This window comes from Schistocerca serialis, chromosome 5 (assembly GCF_023864345.2).
Source record: "Schistocerca serialis cubense isolate TAMUIC-IGC-003099 chromosome 5, iqSchSeri2.2, whole genome shotgun sequence".
NCBI lineage: Eukaryota > Metazoa > Arthropoda > Insecta > Orthoptera > Acrididae > Schistocerca > Schistocerca serialis.
The window spans coordinates 418,347,718-418,371,760 of NC_064642.1; positions in this window are offsets into that span (position 1 = coordinate 418,347,718).

The window sequence follows — 24,043 nt, forward strand, 5'->3', positions numbered from 1 at the left end:
GTTACACACATTATAACAACATTCAGACTTACAAGCATTGGAAGCACAGATTTCAGAAGACGAGGCATCATCTAACGAACTCCTTCTAGTGTGAGATTTACGGAGCTTAGGACTCTTCGATTTCATATGCTCCGGAAAATCGAAAAGTGTCGGGATAGCATCACTACTTAGCCAATTCCCTCCAGTCTTAGTCCTATAAAAACATCAGGTTTAAAAATGACAGACATTGTAAATACAAATTATAAATATACATTGTAAATAATAACTAACCCATCAAAACATTTCTCCTCGAAGTGCTTCGAGCAAAGGCGCGTATGTGCAGATGGCTTAAAGTTTTTCCGCTTCAGGGCCTGTATCCAAAGCTGCCTTCGGTTTTCATCCTTAGGGAACCTATGAGTAGGAACGAGAAACAGTTATACTTACTTCTGTAACCGAATTATCACAGATACTTTCCAAAATGTAGTATGAGTCAGACATTAGTGGCACCACTTTCAACATTTCAATTTACGTGATACTCTATTTCAAGTGTAAAAAACATATAAAAGTCACTTTAGCAGATTTCAATAAACGCATCTGCACTATCATAGAAACACTTACACGTGAAATGTAATGCCATTTCCCCCGACAAAACACTGAGTACAGCCATAAGCGCAACACGAAACAACCATGTTTTGCCAACATTCACGTGACTTCAGCCCAGAAAATGACGTCAGGGCCAGTCTACTATATTTATGGTCGAAGCCTTCAACTGGATCTGGTAACTTCTGTGAACTACGTCACTTCCCGTGTTTCGCTGTCGCTAGAGTCTATAGTTGAATTCTTTTATCTTGGCGGCTCGCGCATGCTCGCCCAGACGCGGGAGAGTGCTGCGTTGCCAGTTGCACAAGACCCACGCGCCAATAGAAGCAGCGCCATAGTATAGCTAGTTTGCAAGCTTACGTTTAGGGGGGAGCGCACAGTTCATGAAGTAAAGCCACCACAGCAGCATTAACCCTTTCGCTGTTACAAAGACGTGCTCCCTGCATTCCGCGCTGTGCGCGATTTTGTCACTGCACTGCTCGCCTGTGCAGACACGTGGTGTTCCCACTGCTTTGACACACTTATCATTCGATTCCACAACAACTATTTGGCCCAAAAATTAGATTTTTACATGTCTTCTTGACTGATACCTTCCCCCCATAAATGACCTAATTTTGTTTCGATGTTCAACGCAGTTGTTATGCAGCATTAAATGTAGTAAACCACTGCACGAAATTTTGAAGAGTTTGCAGAGGTATATATAGCGTATATTTCCGTATGGTCGATTTTAGTTGCCACAATCTTGAGAATGAAATGTGGACAAGATACCTAAATTTCATACAAAATTTACTGTATAACAATATCTCATTTAAGTACCACATAGGTGTCGTACGTAATATTGAGAAATATTCCGTCTTTCGCGACTGTAACAAAAGTTTTATTTACACTGTGCACGTTTGGCTTTATTTTAAAGCACTTCAATGAATCAAAAGGAAGTAGACAAAATACATTAAACAAAACTGTGGACTTACAGAAACATTAGGACTTGAATATACCGTCTATCAGTGAAGTGCTCTGAGCTATGTCAAATATAATTTTTGTGTGTGGCACACACAAACATCATTTATTTGCTAAAACACTGATCTGCCAACACAAACGTTGAATATTGTGTTACCGCAGCACAAAACTACGAAAGGTGACTTGGCAATGGAGGAGACAAAATGCTGTCCACTGAAGATGCTTCAAAAGAGAGAAACGCGTCTGGTCTAAATAAGTCGCTTATTACAGTTGCAGAAGAGGAATATATTTCAGTACCATAGGTGAAACTGCGACTGTGGAACAAAAACAAGAAAGAGAACATGAGTACCATTGTGTATGTGCCATACCTTTCATTGATTGAAGTGCCTTAAAATTAAGCCAAACGCATCCGGTGTGAATAAAACTTTTATTACAGTCGCGAAAGACGGAATATTTCTCAATATTACATATGACACCTATGTGGTACTTAAATGAAATGAGATATTGTTATACAGTAAATTTTAAATGAAATTTAGGTATCTTGTCCACATTTCATTCTCAAGATTGTGGCAACTAAAATCGACCATATGGAAAGTATACGTTATGGACTTCTACCTCTGCAAACTCTTCAAAATTTCGTGCAGTGGTTTACTACATTTAATGCTGCATAATAACTGCGTTGAACATCGAAACAAAATTAAGTCATTTATGGGGGGAAGGCATCAGTCACGAAGACGTGTAAAAATCAAATTTTTGGGCCAAATAGTTTTTGTGAAATCGAATGATAAGTGTGTCAAAGCGGTGGGAACACCATGTGTCTGCACAGGCGAGCAGTGCAGTGATGAAAAAATTGCGCACAGCACGGAATGCGGGGAGCACGTGTCTGCAGCAGCGAAAGGGTTAATGAAGAGACAAAGCACTAGAAATTTCAAAAAATTGCATTCAAACGAATATAATTCATGAAGTAAGGCACTTCGATATTGTTTTTAAATAATTGAAATATTAAGTTCCGCACAAGTTTTGAACTCATAACCTACCATGTAGAAGTCCAACACCTTAACCATTACGCTAACGCAGATCATCTACCTACAGAACACAGTGAGGAGGTTAACGCCTCATGCAAAATACTGACAAACACTTTTGGTATGACTATGAATTACTCACGCTTCGTCGAAGTACAATAGGAAATAAACAATTACCGCTTTTCTTTAGTGCGAAAAAGCAGTTCGTGAGATTGATACAAACACCTTTCCTTCCTATCGCCTGAATTAGGAGTCTTATTGCTTGTTTGGCTTAATTAATTAATAGAATATGAAGCAATTGGTATAAAGAACGCTTTTTCCAAACTTTCTATAAAAGAAAGTCTGCTATCAAGACATTGCTTTTGTTCTATTACTTTATTTATGACTGAACGTTTCTAATACTGAAGACACTCGTCCATGCTACGCACTGCAGTCGAGATCTGGCAACGTCGTTCTCTGTTCATTGGCTGACTGTGTTTTGTGACGTCAGATGCGCAGAACGAACCTAAACTCGGCCGCCAACATAAATGACGCGCACTTTAGTACAAAATTGAGGTGAAGTGTCGCGACTGTGGTTTTACCATGGAGGTAGAATAAGGGGAGACGGCGCTACGGACTTACGTTGTACGTTGTTTTGAAGCCAGTGGGAGGGGCCTGCCGCCATCTTGGACCTCCCAAAACATTAGCAGACGAGTGTTTACATTTCCTTCTTGTTCGTTAATTCTGTCGTGTGCACGCGTTATTTATTTTATATAGTAAATGTTACACTGTTTTAGTGAACAACACAGCGTAAGGAATGCAACTTCAACCGTTTTTCTGGTCTTAAATGCGTATTCGATAGAGTAATACGACACCAAAATATGAAGCTTCTGGCCTCAGTACTGTAATTCCTTTTTGTTTATACACTTCGAATAACCGAGAAGAGAAGTATGTGCTATGAAAAGCGTGCTTTCGTAATCCATTTCTATTCACTTTCATTGTGCCTGTGTCGATAATTGATAAAACCAGAACTCCAAAAGCAATAATTGATCGTTTAGAGGCGCCGATTTGTATTCGTTGCATTTTCAAGTCAAATGCAAATTTTAAATGTTCAAGTTTGCATTAAACTTGCCTTATTTCCTTTGGTGTCTCATAGATGTATGCAGGGATGATATAAACAAGCCAGCTGCCATGTCAACAAAGTGAAGGGTTCGTAAAATTACGAAGGAAAAGAACGGAATTTAAGATTGTCAGGCCCATTGTAGTTTACGCATCTACTTTGTTTTTAAAACGTACCTACCAAGTGACATTCAGTATGGCAAATAACAGCAATTTACAGGGTAACACGACAACACAGTGATTAATGTAATGATCTAAATAGCCTGGACATAGGAAACTTTGCTTTGACAAATATGTAACCCTTTAAGTACTCATAATTTAACCATTGTAACATGTGTTCCACAGATTTTACTGAAGATTTAGTTAACTACATGAAGTTACACTACATTTATATTAAATTATCGCATTTTAAAACATTAGTCTCAATTTCCAGGATATTCTTGCCAGGACTTTTCAGTTACTTGGGAATAACCAAACAATGAAAACCAAGTGTACTGCTCACCTCCAGAGAGTTCTTCGCATTGGACTGATAGGAAATCTAAAGTCGAATCACAGAAATAAAATCATACTGTAGAACTTTACAGTGCATCAGAATTTCGAGTATATATAAGAAAATAGCGCTTAAATAAGTCCACTTACGAATGAGATGGGATTTGCTTAAACTTTAGACTACAATCCGAACGATTAGTACACCAGTAAGCGGCGCAAGCCGGCATTTTTTAACAAAACACTTCACGACTACATGGAATCAAACTACCAGAAGCGAATGTTTTGGGGTAGCTAACATGGCGGATCTTGACTTGGGTCGGCCTCAAGTTTGTGACGTTATGACAACTCCTCTTGTTTTTACCTCCATGGGTTTTACTGAGCTTAAATCAACTACTGGCACTTCGATTGCAGAAGCCATCGATGAAGAACTCAAGACACTGGGGCTGAGTTATCAATATCTTTGTGGACAGGGCTGTGATGGTGGCTCACACATGGCTGGGAGATTTAAAGGAGTTCAAGCTCTTATTTAAAGTAAACAATCGTCGGCTATTTATACCCATTGTTTTAGCCACTCTTTGAACTTATGCATTTCTAAGTCTTGTGATACTCCAATAGTTAGAAATATGATGGAAACTGTAGGATCAGTTCAGCATTCTTGTCTGCCTCTGCAAACAGAAAAACTTCCTAGAGGAAATTATATCACGACTACCATTCACAGAGTCAAAGAAAACAAAGTTGAAGGCAATGTGTCCAACAAGATGGGTGGAAAGACACGATACCCGTATTACTTTCAAGGAGCTATTTGTCCCGGTTGTGACCTTGCTTGACGAACTTTCAAGTAGTCGTGAAACCAACACAGAAACGGCTAGTAAAGCTTGTATGTTTAGTTCTACTGTTCGAAGAGTAGACTTTGTAGTAGCTTTAGCAACTGCAGCATATTGCTTCTCTTTAAGCGAACAGCTCCAAAGTTACCAACTGCCTTAAGTTTTACAACTCCCTCAAATCATGCCAATGATGCGCTTGAGGACTTCAACAACATAAGGACGGATTCGGAAATAGAATTCGGAAGTATTTTTGAAGACGCTGTTAAACTGGCAGAAGATATTGTAAGTGCAATAGCAATGCCAAAAACTATTTCAACACAAACCAAAAGAGACAACGTTCCTGCTTCAAACGCCGAGGAATACAACGCTGAGGAATACTTAAGGAGAACAATATTTTTACCTGTTGTGGATAGTTTTATTGCCGAGCTAGAAACAAGATCTTCGCACCGTATTACCACTTGAAGGTCTTATTCCTGCATACTGTTTAAAATACAGTGAGGATGAAGTGATCCAGGCATCGAGAAATATGAACAGTTTTTGGAGAGTTCTTCGCTTTTAATGAAAGGAGAACTGAAACTATGGAAGAAAAAGTGGGTTGATGACAGTAAAACACCAGAAACAGTAACCTAAGCATTAAAGAACTGTGACAAGCAGTTTTTCCCAAATTTATATATTTTACTCCAAATATTTGGGACTATTCCTGCCACCACAAGCACTCCTGAACGAAACACCTCTACTTTGAGACGAATAAAGACTTAATTGCGTAACACAATGGAGCAGGTGAGACTAAATGGACTGGCTTTTGCAAATATCCACAAAGGAAGAGATATGTACATTGAAAATATCATTGACATATTCAGTGAAAAGAAACAGAGGCGAATAAGCATGAAAAATTGGGCAGAAGACGGAAATATACAGTGAATTTTATATATTTTTTATATTCATGCCAAGTTCAAGTTTTTACATTCATGTCACCTTCTGTATCCAGAAATTTAATGAAAACTTATTTGTTGTAAGTTGACCTTTTTCATGGTTTATGTAATTTATAAAATCTCCCATGTGAAAATAAGTTTCTTTTACCCTGAACTCCAAAACAGTTACCAAAAACCGCTTTAAGCAACACCAAATTTTACCAATTTGTCGGCAGAGGATACCAACTCTGGATGTGTAGTGTGTTGCATTGTCCTGCTGGAATTGCCCAACTCCGTTGGAATGCACAATGGACATGATGCAGGTGATGCTTACTCCTGTGTCACCTATCAGAGTCGTATCCAGATGTATCAGGGGTTCCATATCACTCCAGCTGCACACACTCACACCATTACAGAGCCCCCACCAACTTGAACAGTCCCCTGCTGACTTGCAGCGTCCATGGATTCATAAGGTCATCTCCACACCCATGCACAGCCAACCAATTGATACAATTTGAAATGAGACTCTGCCGACCATGCAACATGTTTCCAGTCATCAACAGTCCAATGCAGCAATTTGCAGAAGGGTTGCACTTCTATCACAGTGAACGATTCTCTTCAGTTGTCGTTGGTCCTGTTCTTGCAGGATCTTTTTCTGGTCACAGCGACGTCAGAGATTTGATGTTTCATTGGATTCCTGATATTCACAGTACACTCATGAAACGATCATATGGGAAAATCCCCACTTCATCGCTACTTTGGATATGCTGTGGCCCATCGCTCATGCACGAACTAAAACACCATGTTCAAACTCACTTAAATTTGGTAACCTGCCATTGTAGCAGCAGTAACTGATCTAAGAACTGTGCCAGACACTGTCCTCTTATATAGGCGTTGCCAACTGCTACGCTGTGTTCTGCCTCTTTACATATCTCTGTATTTGAATACGCATGCCTCTACAAGTTACTTTGGCATTTGACTGTATGGTTGTGATATGCTTTACTTTTTATTAATGCATTAATATGTCTTGGATCTTTCACTCCAACAATATTCCACTGATCACTGTTGTATTGTATTGTATTTATTGCTCCTGTTGTCTAAAAAGCAGCTTATGCATAAGACATTGGACAGGTCAAGTTATAAGTATACAGCTGAGAGTCATTACAGGGCATACTTATTTAAGGTTACAACAATACACTTTATACATAGGTATTTGTATAACACAATTAATAAATTTAAATGTTCTGCAATGGAGTGAAAGCAGTGATGGTGTAAATATGACTTTAGAGGTTTTCCAAAGGTATTGACCTCGGTAATAGCTTTTATGTTTTCAGGAAGTTTGCTATAAAGCTTAACTCCAATGTGAAAAGAACCTTTTTGGCACAAAGCTGTGCTGATGAAGGTTACATGTAAGTTTATGTTTTGTCTGGTAACGTGACCATGTATATAACAGTTTTTTTGCAGTCTGCAGACCTTACCTATTACATTTGTTTTAAGGAATCAAAGGGTTTCCATAATGTATACACATAGTAATGAAGGAATACCATATTTCTTAAACAGAGGTCTCTAGGCTTGCACCCAAACAAGATCCTAATGGCCCTTTTTTGTGGTTTAAAGATGCTATTATCTGTTTTAGAGTTTCTCCAGAAAAGAAGACGAGAATGAAAGTAGTCATGATATCCATTCATTACTGTTTTCTCACAACAGAATGATTTTAGTGACCAAAGAAGGTAACATGTTTTGCTCAGTTCTACATTGAGATATTCAATATATTTATTACATTTTACAATGCTCTGAAGTCAAATTCCTAAGAATTTGGTTTCGGTGCTGTTACCAATTAGTTTGTCATTGATAGAGACCAATGGGATAAACATCTCCTTGTTAGGGGCATTGTGGAATTTTAGTGCAATTGTTTTTTTGCTATTTATTACAAGCTGATTATTCTGTGCCCAGTTGCTACATTGTTTTGTGACCATGTTTACTGACTGCTGTAACTGTTCATTGCTGTCTCCCTTTAGTAGAATTGTGGTGTCATCTGCAAATATGAATGTTTCATGTGCATCAACATTTAAGTTTAAATCATTTATGTACAGAAGGATCAGAGGGGATTCCATTACTGATCCTTGGGATACACCACATTTAGTTTGTTTATAGTCAGATAAGTGTTTGGATACAGTTTTTAGTTCAATGTTTGTGTGCTTGCTGCACACTGTCTGCTTACGATTAGTCAGGAAGGAACTGATTCAGTTGTTGGGCAGTAGTCGAATACTATATCTTTCGCGCTTTGATAGCAGAATTTTATGACCCACCATGTCAAAAGCCTTTGACAGGTCAATAATTACTCCTACTGTTTCCTGTTTTTTGTCCATTGAGTTTAGGGTGGAATTGATGCACTCATAAATAGCAGTTGTCATTGACCTCTTATTTCTGAATCGATGTTGTTCATTAGATGGGATGTTATTTTGATTTATAAATTTCATAAGATTGTCATACATAACTTTTTCTAACACTTTTGAGATGCAAGAGGTAATTGTGATGGGTTTGTAGCTATTTACATTATCTTTCTCACCTAACTTTTGATGTTTTCAATACATCAGGGAAAGTGTCTGCCTGAAATGATCAGTCAGATAAGTGTGTGAGTATTTCAATTAGGTTTAATGCACTCCTCTTTAATATTGATGCAGCTACATCGTCAATGCTTGCAGAGTTGGAATTTTTTGTCATTTCATTGCATTAGCTAATTCATCTTGTGAAACAGAACTGATTAACAGTGATCCTCTACAAGCACTTCTTTTATATTCTTTTGCCTGGGTGCTCTTATATAAGTTTGATTGTAACATATTATCAGCAACACCTGTGAAAAAATGGTTAAATGTGCTGGTTACTTCTAAGGAGTTTGTTACTTTTTTATTTTTTTGTGCGAGTGATATATTTTTGCATGATTGTCTGTATTCTCCAAGAATCACAAATGTGGAAAGCAAAAAAGTGTATTGCCAACATCACACCTGCAGATCCAACCCTTACTATACACTTTCATTCTAAATTTACTTGTATACTCACTTTTTTTGTTAACCACCTTTGACTTACGGAGGTAATAATCATTACTAAATTCAATACATTATTTTTACATATATAAATTAAACCGTTGTAATGTATTTAAATTTTTGTAATTAGTAGTCTAACATTGGAGCAGAGAAAAAAAGTATCAGTGTGGACTGAACCCAAGCTGACAAATTGCCAGTTCATGCACATTACCACACTGTGCTCCCGCCCCCTCCCCCCCCCCCACACACGCAGATTTCTTTATTTATTTGTGCCATTGATCTGATACACCAAGCATTACTCAAAATCCTCTCACACTCTACTATTTTTAGTGTGTGTTATACTTTTTCCTACAGCCCACTAAGGCAAAATATTCTGAGAATTCGAAATAGTCTGAGAACAGACAGCTGCATCCGTTCTCCGAGTTGATTGTAGCAATGCTGACCATCATTTCAGCACTGGACTTTGGTTTCTACTTATCATGGAGAAAACTCTACAAAACACCTTTTAGTCCATTTAATTTACATACCAGGACACATTTGAAGAGAAATTGCATATTTTATAATGTGATATTTATAGTGCACTGAAGCACTTTAGCACATGATCACCAGCCACCAATGGCCAAGAGACTGATGACAAATTTTAGTTTGACAGATAGAGGCAACAAGTTTGATATAATTAGAATGTCGAAATAAATAAGTTTTCAGATTGAAATTTCTTGAAATATTCATTGATAACAATTGATTGGATATATCTTTAAATTATTTTGTAATTATACCATGACTTTTGATACTACTGTAATTTTTGTGTTTTTACATTATGGTAAAATATTTCTATAAGTCAGTTGGATTTTGCATATTATGCACCAAATTTCCTCATAAGTTACTTAATTTTCATAGATACGCTGTGTGTAACACAATTCAATTGAAACATCACATAGTAGTTTCACAATCTTCGAAATGCTTGGAATCAACCTGATTATTATATTCTCTCCCATTCTGCCACATTACAAGTTTCCATTCTTTGTCATAAATGTTCCTTTCAAGTAAACAATACTGCCTCTCAAACTGTTAGATCCTCTTGGACTTGAATGACATTCCTTATCTCATCATTGTTATTAAGCATCAGTGAAGCAAAAGGTCTGTGGAAGAAATATTCCAAATTGACTAATCGTACTGAACTGGAACTGTTATGCTGAGTGACGTGATTGTGCAATTTCAATCCTACCAATTTAGGGAACTTGTAATTCTCCCCTGTTGTCCCATCATGCTTCCCCTGCAAAGCGATATATTGATGCATGTGTATATTGGTTTTATACCCATGCTGTTCGACGAGAAGACATACCACGATTTTCTCTCCTCAAAAATCAACTACATTCCTCTCCTGGTCCATGATATTCAGCTCAAGATAAACAGTCCCTGGTAGTCATTGGGGTTGCTTGGTATCTCAGTGAGCTTATATCCTGGTCCCACCAGGGAATAATCTATAGACTGTATAAGTTGACCTTTTGTTAAGATATGAATCAGTTGTGATATTACACTCTATATAAATCATGCTAACTGGCAGTATATCCACCGGCTGTTCTGACTCATAAATTTTGTGAAGATTCTCCTCAAAAACTTCACTCTTTGAGAAACACTGTAGGTGTCCTATTAACCCTCCCTGGTAAAGTGTATTGTATGTTTTGCCTTTCTTATTTCTGTTTAAAACATATTGATGTTTGCACATAACAAATGCTTTTACATACCTTTTTATAAAAGCATTTAAATCCTCAATATCATATGAACCAGAGGGTATTGCCACAACTTTACCACTTTCTAGATGTAGTTTACAGTTCTAAGAAAAACTCCTCCTGAACAGGCCATGAAGGCACAACAGTACTGACTGGCCGCCATGTCATCCTCCACCCACAGGCATCACTGATGCGAATATGGAGGGGCATGTGGTCCGCACACCACTCTCCTGGCCATATGTCAGTTTATGAGACCGGAGCCGCTACTTCTCAATCAAGTAGCTCCTCAATTTGCACAGTTTACTGTTAACCTTAATGATATTAAGAATGCTGTTGTATGTTTCCACACAATGATTGACAATCATTCCTTTAAACTCAGAGTGTACGATGTCACATCTAAAGCTCAACTGACGCAGTGATGTGCATGCTGCTTGTTTTTATGCATTCATCAGGAGGGAAATTAGCAGAAATGTCCACAGAGACATGAATCAAAGTCTTGGTACGGTAGAAAATTGTAGAACACGTGGGTTATTCATGAAGTAATGGCACAATTCTTCAGGTGGGCGTAAATCACTGTACAACTCAAAGTAGTAGACGTCATTCTAATTCTTTTAACGTATGCAACCCACTGGGCTCCAGATCTTCCCGCAAAATTTAACTTTACAATACCAGTCTTTAGATTTCCACATTGTCTTTGACATTGTGTTCCACATAAACACTCCACAAAATCTTGGTGTTAAATTTTTGCTGAATTTGAGCAGATCTGTACTTGTTATTGGTTTGCTGGGTAGTATAACTGGGAAGTTTTTTTACCTTATGAGCAGTCCAAGTCCTTTTTTCTGTGGTTCTATAGATAGACCTTTCGTGATAGTGGCAGCTTCCATAATCCCATTTTACCTTTTCACTTCCTGTAGTTGCTCCTCTGCACTTTGTGCATTTTTCGCTGTTCAAGCTATGTCTGGTCCCCTCTGGCTAAAACGCCAATAGCTGAGTGTTCTGCAAGTGCTGGTATTAGGAACTGGATAACTGCACCAGATGTTTTAGGTATTTGTAGAGCCTTAGGCATTTTAACTCGTCTTCTTCTTATCCCTTTCTACATCAAGGCAATTTTAGCTGCTGACACATCTTTAGTGTAGAATGAACTGTGTTCAGAACCTGTTCGAAATTTATATCAACACCAAATTTAAGTTTGGCATGCATTGCTTTATCAACTTCAAATCCTGCAGAATGGTGCTGTATTCCTATGTTCCTTTATGAATTTGCTTGGCTTTATCAATTGAAATTCATTCTGCAACATGACATTCTTCCAGTGCTTTATTTGTAGTGTACCCTAAATCATATTCGTTGCAGGCTTCATCCAGGCGATTAATCCTCTTATCGACATAATCTAGACACTTTTTCAGCTTCATTCCAGATCCACAGTAGTTATGTCTGGGGATGTTCAATTCAACTAATAACGTACCACGAATGCTGCCACTGCCTCTGACACTCTTACTAGCACTCATGTTATGCTACTGCACTCTTTGTAGTCAAATAATGCAGAATTGTGGCATAACAGACTTGCTCATCAGCGTTCTGAAGCTATGGATGCACTATGTAAAGTTCTGACAAGTGGCATTTCATTTGAGGGAGCAGTTAATATTTTATGTGCAATTGTCATAAAGGGCAAACTAACAAGATTTCCCTTTTCATGATTTGGCTGTAGAGTCACGAAAATTCTTGAGCTTGTACACTCAGATTCCTGATGGCCCATGCAAACAAGATGAACTGGAACAGCCATGGACGTCCTACTTTTACTAGCAGTTAATCTGGAAAAGTATTTGTGTACAGTTTCAGAAGTAAAAGAATTAAGTCCCACAGCTGATTTGAGAAATTAAAAACATAGTTGAAAGGCAAACTGGGGAAAGGTTCTGCACTCTATGTACAGATGATGGCAAAGAATATTTGAATGATAACCTGATAATTTTTTCAGACAAGAAGGGATCTGACCTCAAACTACAGTGCATTATATGCCACAGCAAAACAGAGTAGCTGAGCATTATAACTGTGTAATAGTAGAAAAAGCCGAGATGTCTGCTCTTCAAAGCAAACTTGTCAAATACATTCTGGGAAGAAGCAGTCCCTGCAGCAGTGTATTTACTTAACAGCTGTCCAATTAAGGCACTAAACACTCCAGAAGAAGGTTTGACAAACAAAAAGAGGGATACTCAACATCTCTAAATTTTTGGAGCAAAACCTATGTACACATTCAGAGAGCCAGCTGACAAAACTGAACAAAAAAACTAATGACTGTTTCCTGGTACGATACTGTGAAAAACTGAATTTGGATTGTTTGTCTCAAAACATACTGAAGTGATTCGAGAATTTCTGTGTAAATTCTAGAACCACTCAGCCTTCTACTGTATTGAACACACGATATTCTGGAACTGAGTATGGGATGGTAGAATCCTACCTACTGCGCATCACATGTTTGTGTATGCAGGTTTAAAATCAGTTGCGGGAAGAAAGTAGACGCGGTGGTCAGATGGCACCGACAAGTACCTGTCAGGCAATGCATAGATGTTTTAGTGAGTGTATAAGGAAAAACCATGGAGTTTATATGCAGCTCTGTGCTTATTGGGTCATTGACTATTGTTATTAAAACAATAATAGTTGAAAAAGTACTCTTGTAGACTCTTGACGCAACCTTGTTAGAGGCAAGACTCATTTTATGATTCATGTTAAGAAACGTCATGGTACCCAAGCCAATTTCTTGTAACTGTTAACTCAATTTGATTCTAACATCCAACTGTATGAGAGACTTTGCAAGAAGTTACATATTCATGTGGAAAGTGAAATTTTTATTGTGTATGGAGGTCAAATACATTGTTAGTTGACAAAAATTAAAGTTTGTATGTCTACTTATTTCATAAGCAGAAAGAGTCTAAATATTCCTGTACCTAGCGTTAGTTGACAGAGAAGATGTCAAGAGGGTTTCCAGCAGCTGGCTATTCAGTAAAGAAGGCTGGCTGCAAATTCCAATTAAGTCAGCTTGTAAAGAAGTGGAAGGTGATTTGGGGGAATAAGCTGATAAAACCCAGATCCACACTCACACTTTAAGACGTCAGAACATTAGAAAGTGGCGATCTGTGTGAAAGGACCGAGAAAAAAGGAATTTTAAGTCAAAAACGAGATAAGAAGCTGTTACGTGTCGCCATAGCAACCAAACATAATTAGACAAGCGAATTACTCTGATACATTGGAATATGTTCAAGTATCCAATGGAGCGAAATTTTAATGGAAAAACATTGAAGAAATGAAAAATTCACAATGATGAAAATAGTAAAGACGATTTCGACGTATTTGTCTAAGAAGAAGTATGCATAGAACGCTTCAGCTAAGAAGATCGAGTGCGGGGATTATACAGCTCTCACATACATCGTGGGGACGCAGATGTGGAAACCAACATACATCCAACGCCGCCAGCACCAGCTGCTGTTCACTGGTGCTGACCTGCTTCCATATCCGCTCATCTACGCAACGAGATTTCTACACCGGGTGATCATGAAACAAAACTTGATTACTTCGGTACGAAATGGTACAAGATACTGTTGAGTGAACTGTTATTGTGTAATTATCATATTTAAAGTTAGTTTTAAATGCTTACACGAGCTAAGGCATATAAAAGTATGGAAAGTATACAACAGGTTGGGGAAACTAAAGACCCAGCTATGGCCATGAAGATTAGCAAAGAAGTGCCTGACTGGGCTGAGTTGATAAATTCGATCAAGGCTCAGTCTTAAGTTAGACTCATTAAATTCTCAATTAAATGCTCAGAGTGCGACTCTAAGTAAAGAACTAGACTTGGTAAATTCTCAATTAAATACTCAAACGACAAATTTAGGTTTGTTAAACGACAAAATGGACTCTGAAAGCCAGGAATTTAGCAATCTATGTAAAGGCATGGGTGCTTTGAAGACTGAATTCGACGCCATAAGCAATAAAGTAGAGAATTTAAAAGTAGATTTAAAGAATGAGTTGACAAATTCTTTGACCACTCATATAAATCATATGTTTACTAACCTTAGTCAGAAACAGAATGACTCTTTTCAAGATTTATCGAATATGTTAGAACTTGACATTCAGAACAAATGTAATAATGCAGAATCAGAACTTATTGAAAATTTACGATCTTTTAAAGATGTACAATATTAAATATAATAATGTAAGACAGGAAATGAGTACCTTGAAAGAGAGTGTAGATAAGCATAATGAATTAATGTCAATTATTCAGTCGCAAATTACAGGTGTCAATAGACAGGTAGATAATGTAGAAAGGAATTTCAAAGAAAAAATAGCTAACTCCGATATTATAAATGTAATAAGTTTGGAGGAACAATTTGGAGAAATTATAGATCGAAAGGTATCTGAGAGAATAACATCTGGGAACGTATCACCTATTCCTTCTCCCAAACTTAATGATACCAGGAAGGGTATGGATGACCCGTGGAGAGAAATAAAGCTTATCCAAGACAAAGCGCCGCGTGGGATTAGCCAAACAGTCTAAGGTGCTGCAGTCATGGACTGTGCGGCTGGTCCCGGTAGAGGTTCGAGTCCTCCCTCAGGCATGGGTGTGTATATTTGTCCTTAGGATAATTTAGGTTAAGTAGTGTGTAAGCTTAGGGACTGATGACCTTAGCAGTTAAGTCCCATAAGATTTGACACACATTTGATCATTTTGAACAAGACAAAGTAGAAAAATGGGTAACTTCACCTAAGGTTGTGTTAACTAGGAAGTGGTGGTGACTGATTTGCAATGGGGAGCTAATTCAGGGTTGCCTAGACAATTCTCTAAATTTAAGTCGAATGGAGAGGTACATCTGACCCATTTCTTAAAAAGATTTAATCAAGCTTTGCCAAAAAATGGGGAAGATTCCAAGAAGATTGAATTTGCTGTGGGGTACCTTCTAGGGGAAGCCTCAGAATGGGGAACAGTTAATATTGTGAATTTTTCCTCTTGGAAAGACTTTAAAAATTAATTTAAAGTGAAGTACTGGTCTGCCAGTGCTCAAGAAAAGATAATATCAGATCTGTGGGACCCAAAATATTACAATAATATTTGGGGTATATGAGGAAATATTTCGATTGGCATTTAACGTGAGCAAAGTATTCAGATAAGCCAATTGAAGAAGAAGTATTAGTACATATTTTAATTAGTAGATTGCCAATCTATTTGAGAAAAGACATCTTATGTAGTGGTTGGAAAACAATAGAAGAGTTGTTGTCTTTTGTTGATACACTTGATGCAATAAATAAGGACCACAACGAAATTTTACACCAAGTTGAAAGTTCAAACTATAAACGAAATAGCGGAAATAATTAAAAAAAGGATGAGGCAAACTTAGCAAATAAGAAAAGTTGTACTGTCAATTATAGAAATAAGCATCCACATTTAAATTGAGATCCGGTAGCTTCTCAAGAATTTGTAACAAGTAACCATAAAATGCAGAATGGGAATGTAGTATCCTGTTTGGATAACCAACCCATAGTTGGTAGTAATGAGGAAAACGTAGTTCAACCTGGATACAGGGCCCACGCCCAGGTCGTGGAGATACATTAGGAGGTCTTATTCCATATAAGTATGTTAACTTTACACACAAAATACCCACAAAGGAATGGTTGTTGCTTGAAGAACCAAGTTTAGCTACTAATAACCCACAACCTATAATAGCAGGGACAGTGGAAAATTCCGAGGTTAACACATTTATAGATTTGGGAAGTGAATCACTCATTTCAAAACACACTTTTTTAACTCACTATAGAATAATCAGCACTTACCGTTATTGCCAGTGACTGGAGTATACATAATCGGGATAACGGGAACAAAAGGTAAACTTGCAAAATACGAAACTCAAGTGAACTGCAGTATTGGAAATATGTTATTTTCTCAAACGATATTAATAGTGGAGAATATTAATAGAGATGTACTGTTGTGTTTAGATTGGTTGTTAGAGTTTAAAGTCATCTTAAACTCTGGCGAACTTCTTCTTTGTTTTGGTAGAGGGGACAGTACGAGGGTCGGTCAAAAAGTAATGCCTCCCATTTTTTTTCTACTTAAAGAAATTAAGTTAAGTGAAAAATTTGAATTTGGCGCCATTCCTCAAACCTTCTTCTGCAATCCACTGCAGTAGTAACTTTCTGTGTCAACAGGTGGCAGCACAGCAGAAGTTTGTAAGATGGCCGACATCGATGTTCGTTTGAGACAGCGTTGTGTGATTGAATTCTTGAATGCAGAAGGTGAAACGCCCATACGCATTCATGAAAGACTGAAGAAGGTGTATGGTGTTGTGACAGTGGATGTCAGCACTGTTAGACGATGGGTTCGTCGTTGTAAGGAAGCTGAAGGGCAAACACCGTTGACTGACGAAAAGAGGAGCGGCAGGCCGGTGAGTGCAGTGACTCCACACAACATTCAGCAAGTTGATGACATCATTCGTGGTGACCGTCGGGTGACTGCAGATGAAGTGTGTCGCATTATTTCTCTTAGTAAAGGCAGTGTGATCACGATTATTAAACAATTGGGGTACTCAAAAGTTTGTGCACGGTGGGTTCCAAGAATGTTAACCGATCAGAATAAAGAGGCAAGGAAAACAATAGCCTCCCAACACTTGCAGCGCTTCCGTTTGGAGGGAGATGAGTTTCTGAAAAAAATTGTGACCGGGGACGAAACATGGGTGCATTTTTTTGAACCCGAATCAAAGAGGCAGTCAATGGAGTGGCGTCACACAAGCTCGCCGAGGAAGAAAAAATTCAAAACTGTGCGATCGGCAGGGAAAGTTATGGCAACAGTTTTCTGGGATACAGAGGGTGTGATTCTGGTTGATTTTTTGGAGCAGGGATGCACAATAAATTCTGTTCAATACGTCACAACCCTCAACAAACTTAAAGCACGTCTTCAGCGAGTTCGCCCAACAAAATCAATGGCAGATGTTCTTCTTTTGCATGACAATGCAAGGCCACACACCAGTCGTCACACCTCTGACGAGATTGTCAAAATTGGATGGGAAGTTTTTCCTCATCCCCCATACAGCCCTGACCTGGCACCATCAGACTTCCATCTGTTCGGGCCACTAAAAGAAGCTCATCGTGGGATTCATTTTGAAGATGAGGAGGCCGTCAAAACATCCGTGCGTCAATGGCTTAGGAAGCAGAGCTGTGATTTTTACCGTGCTGGGATACATGCCCTTGTTCAAAGATGGACCAAAACTGTATAGATGGGCGGAGATTACATTGAAAAATGACAAAATGATCCTCAATGTTGTGGTTTTCAACCTATGTAATTGCATTTAAATTTCCTGACAATTAAACGTAGAAAAAAAAATAGGAGGCATTACTTTTTGACTGACCCTCGTAGATGCTGGGCGCCATTTGTAACAAATGGTCACATTGATGGACAAACAACTGAGTGTCGGTGTCTGCGATTAACAGCTACAGCTCAATTATCACCAAAAATCGATAATGTGGATCAAGAAACACATTGAACTGATATACAAGACAAAAGTTAATGAATCCCTAATATTAACTGATCAACAAAAGCAAGATTTGTATAAAATTTTAATGGAGTATTAAGTGGTGTTTTCGGATTGTCCAGGTAACATCAGCGACTATATCTATAAGTTCAAAATCAAAGATGACACTCCGTTCTTTTGCAAACTGTATCCAATACCAGTGAGTTAAGCAGTTCAGGATGAGATTAACAAAATGATTGATAATAAATTTACGAACGAAGTTCCAGTGTAATGAATAATCCTCTGGTGGTGGTGAAGAAAGCTACAGGTGGGGTATGATTAGTCTTAGATGCTTGTACAGTGAATCAACTGGGTTGGCAACTTTAGAAGTTATAGGCAAACCTTTTGTAGGAAACCTCTAATTAAGTGTTTTAATTGGCCTGAACAGCCTAGTATCAATTACAAAGTACATCAAGAAATAGTTTCTAAAAATTTAATTGAAAAGGCGCTACAAACAGTAAGTAAGCATAACAGAAAGGCTGTGGAACCTCAGAACCAAGTCGATAACCTGGTTGTTATAAAACAACATCTTCACAGCTCGACTCCGAAGAAAGAGACTTGTAAGATTTTCCAAACATATGAGGGACCATACCAGGTACAAATGGTGGTCCATCCTAAGTAGATCCTGCAACTGGATTAGAGAAGGATAAATACAATGTAAAGGATGTAAAATTGTATATCTCCAAAGGACATTAAAAATCTAAGTTAACGGGCAGTGTCACGATCGTCAGATCCCGAGTTGTTCTGATGTTTTATTTAAATAGTTTCCTGCACCGAATTCATTTAAAATCTATAACTATTCTGTAATCTTATTGCTTAGAAAACTGAATATGACTATGAAATAGAGAACAACTTAAGAGAAACACAGAAAAAAATTAGTGATATCTAGACAAAATAAACTAAATAGAGTTTTACATTTGTGGAAAATATAGTAAGATGTGACTATCTGAACAACTGCTATACCATAGTGTATAGATTTTCTATTTTGTATAGAGTATTTTATACCTTTTATGAGATGTGAGGGTGTGTATAAATTTTGAAAGGGGTGGGTATTGTAGCTAAGAGCATGATTTCCAAGAACAGATAAATCATGATTAAAACAAAATACACATCACACCTTTGAAACAACCCTCACAGACAAGTGTGCCTGATTTTTCATCCTTTGGCGTTTTCATAGGGTTGCTAGGATCTCCTTTGGGGCCCTTAAAGGGTGAAGGTGGGACAAGTCCATTCTGTAGGAAACGATTTAACACCAAACTTCCTCCGGCATCTCACTCAAGTACCTGTGGGATAGGGGGAGGGTTGGGAACGGTTTCCTGTCTTTGGGGCTATTTTCTTTGTCATCTTTGATCCTAGCATCCATATCTATTTTTTCCTTTCTTACTTCTCATTTGAGGACCTGTCTATTTTTTCCCTCTTTCCATTTTCACAAACTTCTATCGTGGAAGTCCTTCCTTATATCCGTGGTTACTAAAAACCTAAATCTTATCTTTAGATAAGAAGGACAAAGAATCAGACTATATGAACAAACATCCACATATACACCAATATACACTTCTACACAAACATAAAATCACGTAAGAGGAAGCCTGTCACAATGTGAGAACCACCACGTGTCATAGAGAAAATGTGTGTGCATATTGAAATATTCGCACATATGTGGGAAGCTATGATGGTTCTACATTGAATATACATAAGAAGAGGTGCACATACATAACAATAATGGGTAATGGATAAATAAGAGAGAGGCATGAGTAAAGAAAGAAAACGTAAGTAGGAGTAGAATTAGTCATGTTGATCATTAAGAAACGTGAGTGTAATAAGTACTCTGATGAATTGAAGGATAGTGGGACATAAATAATATATGCAGACATAGTATCCATTGAAAATATGGAAGTTGATAGGTAGAGGAGGACTCTAGGGAGTAAATGATGTATTAAAGAATGAATGCGAAGTTTAAGATAGATTTATATCATGGCCAGAAGATACTTAATTAGGGTATAAATAGAAACCTATACTAGGATAATGAAACTGAGGCCTACTCAGAAAGGATAAGGGGGGCATACCTGGCATTCACTAAGTATAAAGGGCAGGTGTACCTACACCGAGATAGGGCGACCTGTGGCCTAAAAAATAGGGATGTTTTGTAAGCGATGTACCTAACAGATTGGAAAGAGGAAGTGCTCTCGTAAGGTCAACCCACAAGCAAGTAATAGGTGTGGATTCCTAGGAGAAGGGAACAGTATCGTGACAAAAGTAACATATTTTATAGGGATTATTCTGGGGAGTGTGAATTCTATGAATGACTAGCATTATTATGTTTCGTGGAACAAACTGGAAGTCAAAAGAACACTTTCATTTCGTCCAGAGTTCCTCCAAGCTACAAATAATGAAAATAATAGATACTAGGAAAAGGTAGTGCAAAAGATAAGATTAAAAAATAGATGAGTCAGGTGTCATAAACACCTGAAGTTTACGATTGAAGAAAAAAAAGGAAATAAAGAAAAGAATAAGAGTCCTCACAATTTCGAAATATTAGTAAAGCTGACTAAAACTATGAGTAAATGCTCATGTCTTAATAACAAAGTAAAATAAGAAACGAATAGAGAAACAATAAGTGAAAGATTGTTCAAGAAAGGACAGAGAATTGTTATGGAAAGGAAAGATACGTATATAAACATAAGTAAGAAATGTGTACTGTTAAGATATGGAATGTTATTATGAGTGATTTTATTTGCATAATGATTATGTATAAAATATCGTGTGTTTAATCTGTGGGGGGAGGGCGGTGGGCGGGGTGGAGGGGTGCGGGGGGGGGGGGGGGTCGTATGTAGTGATTTGAGAATTTTTGTGTAAATTCTAGAACCACTCAGCCTTCTACCATCTCAAACACACGATATTCTGGATATGAGTGTGGGATGGTAGAATCCTACCTACTGCACATCACATGTTTGTGTGTGCAGGTTTAAAATCAGTTGCAGGAAGAAAGTAGACGCAGCGGTCGGACGGCACTGCCAAGTACGTGTCGGGCAATCCATAGATGTTTTAGTGAGTGGGTAAGGAAGAACCATGGAGTTTATATGCAGCTCTGGCTTATTGGGTCTTAGAATATTGTTATTAAAACAAGAACAGTTGAAAAAGTACGCTTGTAGATCTTGATGCAACCTTGTTAGAGGCAAGACTCATCTTATGATTCATGTTAGGAAATGTCATGGTATCCAAGCCAACTTTCTTTTAACTGTAACTCAATTTGTTTCTAACATCCAACTGTATGAGAGACTTGCAGGAAGTTACATGTTCATGTGGAAAGTGAAATTTTTATTATGTATGGAGGTCAAATACATCATTAGTTGACGAAAAGTAAAGTTTGTATGTCTATTTATTTCATAAGTAGAAAGAGTTTAAAAATTCCTGTACCTAGCGTTAACCAACGGAGAACAAGTCAAGAGGGTTTCCAGCAGCTTACTATTCAACAAAGAAGAGTGGCTGCAAATTCCAAGTAAGTCAGCTCGTAAAGAAGTGGAAGGTGGTTTGGGGGTATAAGCCAATATAACCCAGATCCACACTCGCACTTTAAGATGTCAGAACACTCAAATAAATAACCTAAAACATTTGCTTCAAGTACAGGAGGCATGTCAAAATGTGATAAAACTTCACCACAAACAAAGAACAGCCAATATTAACAAACAGAATCATAATAATAATTAATTTTGTTATACATACATACAATAAAATGTAACACTTAATTACCACTTGCTCAAATGATAATTTCATCCTCTATGAATTCTTCAATTGAATTGTAGCATTCCTCCCAAGGAATCTTCTGTACCCTCATTTTTAAAATTTCTGGGCTCATATTAAATGTTTTTGCTCATTAATATTGTCATTCTCATACACTCTGGAGTCTATGCATACAATTTCAATTAGTGTGTGGGTAGCATAAAATTATTTTTACTTCTTCCATTATATGAATGGTTAAAATGATTCTCCTCAAGTAATTTTTGTCTGCTGTGTAGGACATTTCATAAACATATATGGAGGGAACAGTTAGGATTTGCAGTCTCCGAAATAATGGGCGACAAGACTTTGTTTGCTGTGCAGTACACATGTATTGGACAAATTTCTTTTGCAGTTTCAGTGATCGAGATATACTAGATTAACTTCCCCAGAAAAGTATCCCATATCTAATAACAGAGTCAAAATAACTATTATAAGCAATTTTTGTGCACACAAGTCAGTGGAATTAACTAAACTGTTTTTTTTATAGAAAGTCAACATGTGTATTCCAACTTAAGTTCTTGGCCACATTTAGTCCCAGGAATTTGACCATGTCAACTTCTTTCATAGGTTGATCGTTATGTTGTATTTTAAGTTCCACACATTCTGAATGTTTGGTTTTGAAATTTACCGTACAGGTTTTTGTAACGTGTCAACCCATTTAACTGGAACCAGTGTTCTAAGGTGTCCACTGTGCTTACAATGGAGCTCAGAATTTATTCTGCATTGTCATCTTCAATTAAAACAGAAGTATCATCTGTAAACAGAACTGATGTGGAATTTATATTTAAGGGTAAGTCATTTATGTAGAATAAGAACAGGATTGGCCCCACAATGGGGCCTTGAGGCACACCTTGTGGTACTGTTCTCATTTTACAATAATAATTTCCTGCATCTCAGGTGATACTTACCCTTTGTTTTCTGCCCTTTGTTTTCTGTTGTGTAAGTATGATGTGAGACAATTTAGAGTATTGTCCTTAATACTGTATTTGTGTAATTTGTAACTAAGCAAGTCATGATTCACGAAGTCAAATGCTTTTGATAGATCACAGAAGATACCTGCAATTTTACTTCTCTGATCCAGTGATTTACGTAACTTGTCTGTAAAGTATATACTGAATCTTTTGACTATGGTATATTTTATAAATGTGGATGAATATTATTACGGAATTGTGGAATTTTGTGCTCTGGCTAGTGTAAATTACGATAAATATTCATATATTGGCAATAGTTCAGTAATTGAATGACTGTTAGGCAAAATTTCTTCAAACTTAATGCATCCCAATTAAATTTTCTGTTCTACTATTATTTAAATATATGCATGAGACTAGTTACGTTTAATAATTAAATATTCACACACAACTATTAGTACATGGAATAATTTGAGATATCACTTCTTATCCTTAATTAAAAGTACCTGAATGAATTAGATATTTCACACACACGCCACTTTTTTTGACTTTATAACAAAAATTATTTTTATAAGAATATGCACACAATACGCACAATATTATCACTTCACTTCTTAATTTATTTTACTCTTTTTACCTTTTTCGCTTGATGTGAAGATCAGTAGGCAAGCAGCGTGCTGAAAAACGGTTAATTTGTGTTTTTTTGTCATCTCAGGGAAATTTCTAACTCTCTTCTCACCTCGCAATAAATTCAGAATAATTCGATTTATCCTCGTGAGTATCGCGTTAGCACCGTAAGAAAAATTGGAAATTTGGGACAACTGTTACGAAATGAAAGCAGAAATGTTAAATTAAACAATTATTATTTAAGAAAGTAAATAATTTGTACAGAAATCTAACATCTTGTGAATAATTCTCACAGTTTTCAACATAACAAAGAATTGTGCCATATTTCAGAGCAATACTTGGAAATTGCAATAATCTTAGCTCAACTCTGGAGCGAAAGAATAAAGCATTCATCATAAGGTCATATTAGTACTCGCAATAATAATACACTGATTAAATAAATTCCCAGCAGAAATACAACTTCAGTTCATTCGAACAAAATGGAAGAAAATAGGAGTGTGATAACGTAAGATGCTGTCGGAAAGGAG